The sequence below is a fragment of the Canis aureus genome, chromosome 7 (assembly GCF_053574225.1).
Source record: "Canis aureus isolate CA01 chromosome 7, VMU_Caureus_v.1.0, whole genome shotgun sequence".
NCBI lineage: Eukaryota > Metazoa > Chordata > Mammalia > Carnivora > Canidae > Canis > Canis aureus.
The window spans coordinates 17,469,878-17,477,083 of record NC_135617.1 but is presented as its reverse complement, the minus strand read 5'-3'; the positions used below and the strand labels follow the sequence as shown (position 1 = coordinate 17,477,083).

At 39.3% G+C, this 7,206-nt stretch overlaps 1 long non-coding RNA gene across 3 annotated transcripts in view; it reads left to right on the top strand.

The window, feature by feature from the left end:
* The first annotated feature begins 2,299 nt into the window (after positions 1 to 2,299).
* Positions 2,300 to 7,206, top strand: part of LOC144316774 (uncharacterized) — a 66,137-nt gene continuing 61,230 nt past the window's right edge. For all 3 annotated transcript variants that reach the window (XR_013382624.1, XR_013382623.1, XR_013382625.1), the window contains exons 1-2: positions 2,300 to 2,682; positions 3,875 to 3,977. This is a non-coding gene — a long non-coding RNA (uncharacterized LOC144316774). The remainder of the gene's footprint in view (positions 2,683 to 3,874; positions 3,978 to 7,206) is intronic.

The window sequence follows — 7,206 nt, the reverse complement described above, 5'->3', positions numbered from 1 at the left end:
AATAGTTCTCTTCTCTTACTGATTTTACTTTAGGATTATTTGTAGATGCTAGCGATCTGTTTGTCTATAGAACTTCTCTATACTTTGGCTTTTATCCAAGAATCAGTGGAAAGGGAATTTTTGTATAAAGGTTTGTTTCTTATCTGGAGTGAAAGGTTAAAAGGAAAATTACCTATGTGGACTGTCTCTAAAGTGCATATCCTTTTGCAAAATATTTGTGTTAGTTCTATTTGTCATCTGTGTGCATCCAAGAGTGGTAGAAACGGTGTTCTTCGGGGTTGTCTGTCTTCCCTTCTTGCACCTGCTGATGAAAGCCATTGTGCCTCATGCTGTCTCTACATCCAGCAGGAGAGCTCTATTCTCCACAGAAGTTTTAATCAGCTCCTCACAGTCTACCTAAACTCTCTGCTTCCTATCAGCTGCTCTTTAGGAACATGTGTTGTAATGAGAATCATGTTTTTCCTTAAAACCAAAGGGACCCAAACTCTATCTCTCAAAGATTATGCACCCAGCACTGTGTTACATGGTTTTAAAAAGCTCTCTTGTTGGGGCGCTAGGTTGGCTCAGTTGGAGGAGCGCGTGGCTCTTGATCTCAATCAGGGTCATGTGAGTTTGAGCCCCACATTGGTTGTAGAGATTACTTACATAAATAAACTTTAAAAAGAAAAAAAGCTCTCTTGTTTCAGGTTAACCACTAACTTCTATCCACAAAGTATGAGCTGTTTCCATTATACCATTCCATCTTTTCAGCAACATAATTGGGGTTATATTCATGATCAACTACTCAACATCAAGTAAATGATCAAATATATCAAAAAACATGCATTAAATGAGTTGTTTATTGAGCATCTATTAATCATAATAGGATAAGTACTGAACTGATGCATAAATGAATGAAAATTTATTGTACATATGCAGAGAATCCTGATATTTCCTAAAGTATTGACAATGGATGCAATCAATCAGCTATATCCCAAATTCGGCCTGAAACAAATGTAATACTTTTCGGATGGACTGTAGTCTTCTTCCTGCAATCTCCATCCTCAACTGCCAACAACTTTCTCTCCAGGAATCAGAGGCATCAAAATTGTGGTAACTATAATCCTGTATTAAAGTTGAAAGTATATATTTCAAAAATATCCATGGTACAATCTGTATGTTGGAAGTCCCAGGGGAAGAGCTCTGATGTCAGGATATGATGAGGGAGGGATCTTGAATTTTGATCTTTTTCATCAGATTTTCTTATCCCTTCTCTGTAATCTATCCCCCACAACCTCCCTCCATCCTCACACACATCCTCCTCCCCCCATTTAATCTGTTGAAACTTAATCACCAGCGTGGTGGTATGTGGAGGTGCAACACCTGGGAGGTGATTAGGTCATGAGGGCAGACTATTCATGAACAGGATTAGGGCCCTTATAAAAGAGACCCCTAGGAGTTCCCTTGTCCCTTCTTTGGCCAACTGAGGACACAGAAAGAAGACAGCCATCTATGAACCAGGAAGTGGGCTCTCACCAGACACTGAATCTGCACATGCCTTGATCTTGTACTTCCCAGTCTCCAGGACTATAAGAAATAAATTTCTGTTGTTTATAAAGTACCTAGTCTATGGTATTCTATGAGAGTAACCCCCAAAAGACTAAGACACACCTTCAAAGTCAACTTTGGTGGAAAAAGAATTTGCTACAAGGCAATCTGAGAGAGGAAAGGAGGTAGTTTTACTCCTTTGCCTTAGAAGTGGTTCTCAAATACCTAACAAAATTGCCTAGGGTGCTTTCAAAATATGTAGTTCCAGATCTCCATCCTCTAGAGATGTGATGTGTCTGGAAAGACTCAGGAATCTGCATTTAATAAATATTCCCTGGGAGATTCTAATGATGCAGTTCTGTGAAAGACTACATCTTAAGAAACCCTGTTTTAGAAAGAGGAGAAGGTGGTTTTTTTTCTTGATTTATTAATAAAGTCCCAGGAACTGAAGCCAACTATCCCATCTAGACCCCTTCATCACATCTACCTCCTACAGAGTCTACCGCATCAGAAGACAGATTTCATCAAGGAGTAATGTGTAGACATTAAGCTGTCTCCAGGAAGAGGTGTCGGTTATAACAAAAATGTGAGATCCAGGAACAGAGCAGAAGAGGAATTTCACAGGCTTGGTTGGAGAGTGGGTGTCTGGGGATGCTGGGATGATGCAAATTTGCATCCAAGTGCCAGTAGTTGCTTCAATTATTCAAACAATTAAACTCTTCTTTCCAAATACTTCCAGTGACTGGCTTTTACTTTCATAGCTTCCAAGATGTAGAGTGGGCCAGAGCAAATAACAGTCTTGTTCTATGGAACAGCTCGAGATATCTCAAATATATGGCCCTTCCTAGCTGTTTTCAACCTGAGTCTACATTTCAGTTTATTTCTTCTGCCTGTGGGCTAATTTACTGGATCAGTATCTTTAGTTTGCACGTAACCATGGCTTGGCTTTGTAAGTTCCACTAGAGAATGGCACAAGAATAAAAATAGAAGTGTCTGAGCTGCCTAAATGTGAGCATGGATCTCACAGGACATTGTATTATGTGCCAAAAGACTCCTCTGGGGATCGGCTTGCCACACTCCACATCTTCTCACCCTGCAAGGCTTGCAACTGTCCGCTCAGCCCCCACTGGTGGCGCTGCACTGGGAAGGAGTCAGGTAAGCATCTCCCTTCTATGAGGAAAATAGGTGTCAGGCAAAGGGTACATAAAGGAGATCTCTAATTTTGATTTGTTCTTGAAATATATCCTTGAAGGAATGAAGTTTTGGGAGGCTTGGGGTAGGAAATAATATAAAGAAACATGGACTAACGCTTACTTGCAAGGTCGTTTTAGGAAAACAGTCAAGTTAGTGTTTTCCTGTTCTGTTTCTGCTAAGTGTCCATATGCTGTGAGTCATTTATAGGGGAGCTTAGAATGAATCCTCTGAGGCCATTAGTGCCAGAATGTGCTTCTCAGAGTGCCTGATTCAGATTGCAGAGGTGCACTTGGTGGAACAGAGTTGTAGCTGCTTCCCTTGGTTATCTTCTAAATGTTCAACTTCAAGACTTCAATCGTGGTCTTTTTGACCCCAAAGCTGTGCTCTTTCCTGTGGGCAATGCTGCCTCTCCATCTAGTCTTCACAGATGAATCACTTGGACTTTCCTCATCTCCCATCACAAAGTGCTCTGCTCTGGTCCTTTGGGACAATCACTCTGGCTCTGCCCTGTACATGCAGTACCCTTTTACACTCCCATTCTGCTACTCCTTGGACTAATTTTCATCTCATTTCTACATCTGGTGTAATATTTCAAGGTCTGTGTCAATTGCCTTTTGCAAAACCCTTCTGTAAGTCCTCAGGTGTTTCCTCTTCTTCTGTGACTCTATGGTGTTGACTTGAAGAACTGGTTGGTCTATGTATAAACATCCGTATCTTTCCCATCAAAGTATGGATATGGATTATTTTGTCCTTGTCCTTTTCCAGTAATGTTACCATACCTGGCACCATACCATGTACAGCATAGGAATATAATACATATTTTTGAATGACTGCTGAGAATATATTTTTAAAATATTTTTAAATTTAAAGGACATGAATTATGTTATTAAATTGCTTGTATAGTTTTTTTTATTTATGCAAGTAATACATGTCATTTTAATGAAAAATTTTAAATACAGGTAGAATAAAGAACTTTAACATATATCTCTGGTTGAATCAAAGATAACCACTTTGAAGACACTGAGGTGTGTCCTCCTGGAAAGTTTTCTATGTTTATGTGTACATATTATCTTAATATTTTGAGTGTGTTCTAGTTAGCCAAATCATAGATAAGGATGGCTCTCTTAACCAAGATTAAATCTGATCTTCTTAGATCTCTGGGCTATAGGCTCATCCCTGGACAAAAGCACCAGAGGAATGCTGTAATGGATAATCTCACCAGAAAGAGATGAATGAGTGTCAAACAGACAAAAATGGTGAGTGTCGATCACAGACTCACATGATTTATGGAGAGCTGGACCTTTAGGAATGAGGAGCAGGACCACACGGAAACTAAAAAATTGTTAGCAACCATTGTCTCTGATAGTCTCTCAGTCTCTAGATCTATGCGTGCTCTTATTTCTGCTTTTTGTTGAGCATGTTCCTTTGTTCTCTCTACAAAAAAAAAAAAAAAAAAAGCCTTTAATAAAAATTCCTGTTTCTGGCTCCCCATGACCTTACCTTCCATGTGACTTTCACTCTGCCTGATGCTGATACTGGCCCACACAGTATGGCTGTGCTGATCAGCTCTCCACTGCCCTGTCTCAGCCTCTACTCCCAATTCTAGATGTCCAAGGGAAAGAATACTGAAGTTGGGTCAGAGTCTAGTTAAGTTACATTGACCCTTCCCAGCACTGTAAGTAGATGGGGTATTTTGAGAGAAGAAATGTGTCTTCTGTTGACCTATTCTACTTGACCGTGCATAGCTCACATCCTCTTTCACTATGATACACACACACACACACACACACACACACACACACACATTGGCATCTTGCAGGTTCCTCCCAGTACAAGCATTCTTCTGCCTCAGGGCTTTCCCCATGCTACAGCCTTTGTCTACCATGTTTTTTCTTCATATTTTTCTACTTGCTTGCTTTCCAGCTTTATTGAGATTCAATTGACATCTAATAGTGTATACGGTTAAGTTATACATATGATGGTTTTGATATATGTATATAGTGCAAAATGATACCACAATAGGGTTAGTTAACATCTCCATCCCCTCACATGTTACTCTGCTGTGTGTAGTGAAAACATTTAAATCTACTCTCAGAGCAACTTTCCAGTATATAATTTGTATTTTTTTTAGAGATTCAGTTCCTTTTTTTTAATTTTTTGTTTATTTATTTATGATAGTCACAGAGAGAGAGAGAGAGAGAGGCAGAGACATAGGCAGAGAGAGAAGCAGGCTCCATGCACCGGGAGCCCGATGTGGGATTCGATCCCGGGTTTCCAGGATCGTGCCCTGGGCCAAAGGCAGGCGCCAAACCGCTGTGCCACCCAGGGATCCCCTATAATTTGTATTTTTAACTAGAGTTACCATGCAGTACACTAAATTCCTAGAATGTATTCATCTTACAGCTGAGAGTTTGTATCCTTTGACCAATGTCTCTTCATTCCCCACCTCCCCACCCCCGAGTTTCTGGCAATCACTATTATACTCTCTTTCTATGAGTTTGGCTTTTTTAGATTCCACATATTTTTATGATCTATTTCAATGCATCCTTCAAGTTTTGGCTTAAATATCACATTTTCTGACAGGCTTTCTTGCTCACATAATTTAAGTGTCTCCTGGAAATTCAGTAGCATTATACCTCTGTGTGTGTGTGTGTGTGTGTGTGTGTGCGTGTGTGTTTGTGTCTATAAAATCTGTTCAGTCTTTTTCTCCCTCTCTCCCTCACTGGTCTACAAACATCCACACAAAAGAAATATAATTTTTTCTGAAATTTTATTATTTTTAGTTTGTAAGCCATCAAGCAGCAGCAATTTAATCTCAATTCCCCAGAGCTGCATACATGTTCTGATGGCATGTGGGGTGGGAGAGAGCCATTGGGTGGGATTAGCCAGTCCTTGATAACATCATCTCTTCATACTGGGGTCAGGTAGATGGAATTATTCAAGGCTGATCTTTAATCAAATTCATCCATTCACTGCCACATCCTCCTAATTCCCATTTGCAAGATGTCTAAGACAATATCTTCAAAATTGAACTTTTCTCAAGAACCTGTTTATTCAATACAAGCTACTTTTCTAGATTGAGGGGAAAAGAAACCATTGAGTGCATCAAGAAAATTATTGTCTTTCTTTGAATGGCTGAGAATTGACACCATGAATAAGGATGTGATGGGGGAAGTCCTATAGCACCAGAATTGGTCTGTGGATTGTATTTATAACACTGTAAAACCCATAATTTTCACTAAAACAAAATATTTTGAAAAAATATGAAGTACTTTGGAACAGTATGAAACTGTCAGTTGTAGCAGACTTCAACTATCTAGTGCTCCTTAATGAAATCTCATATGATCTGAATTTCTTTCGCAATCAATGGGCTATTTAAATTGATTATATTCACCTGCCTTGTATAGCACTCTTTCTAAGCAGTTAATTTGCTTTAATTAGGGAGAGTAATGGGTTCATTTATTTTGCTTTTGAAATTATTCTCAAATCATTCTGTATTGACAGTGTTTTTAGGGGTTTTTGAAGCTAATTCCTCCTATGACACAATTAAGGGAAAGATCATTTATTTTTAGAACACAATTAATTGGCATATTTTGGTACCTTTAGTAAAGGGCATATGACAGCTCAGGATACTGAAAGAGTTCATAAACTTTTTTCATTGTATTATTTTAATCCACACAAATTACCTGTAAAATTTGATGACTAAGTTACTTTTAGATGTAAGGCAGATGGGGCTGTGTTCCTTCAACTTTGGAAGTTGATTTTCTTGTGTCGTAATGTCTCTTGGTAATGTTCACAATCTAGCTAAATAATAATGTTTAAGTAATGCATTTTTGCCTTCTAAGTAAGATAACAGTATTATTTCTTAATCCACCTAGAAAACAAAACATGAATGGTTCATGATGAATCGAAATATTAGGTTTAATAATCAGCAGTATTTGCACCAAGCTGCTACCCAACACAGCAAAGCTGGCCTTTTAGAGTAATAAGCCCTCCTACAAGAAAATTCTTTTTTTTTTTTTTTTTTTTTTGAGAGAAAGAGCACACACACAAGGAGCAGGGGGTTGGGGGGATTAGGGGCGTGGAGAGGGCAGAGGGAGAGAGAAGAGAATCTCAAGCAGGCTCCACACCCAGAGCAGAACCCACCATGGGGCTCGATTTCATGGCCCCTGAAATCATGACCTGAGCCAAAATCAAGAGTCAGATGTTTAACTTTCTGAGCCACCCAGGTCCACTGAGGTGCCCCCCAAAATTCATTCTTATAAAACATGAGGGCACTTTCCTGGTATTCGCATGGTGAAAGGAAGAACATTAAATTTAGATTCAAATATATTGGTGTTGACCCCTGCCAAACTTCTGGAGCTACACAATTAAAATGGCAATAAAGGGACTCTGGTAGTCAAAGTCAATGTGCCTACAAGAGCATCTGCCTCTTTAAAAGTCCCTTCCCGGACCATAAGGCCAGTGAATACATGCCAGCACGGA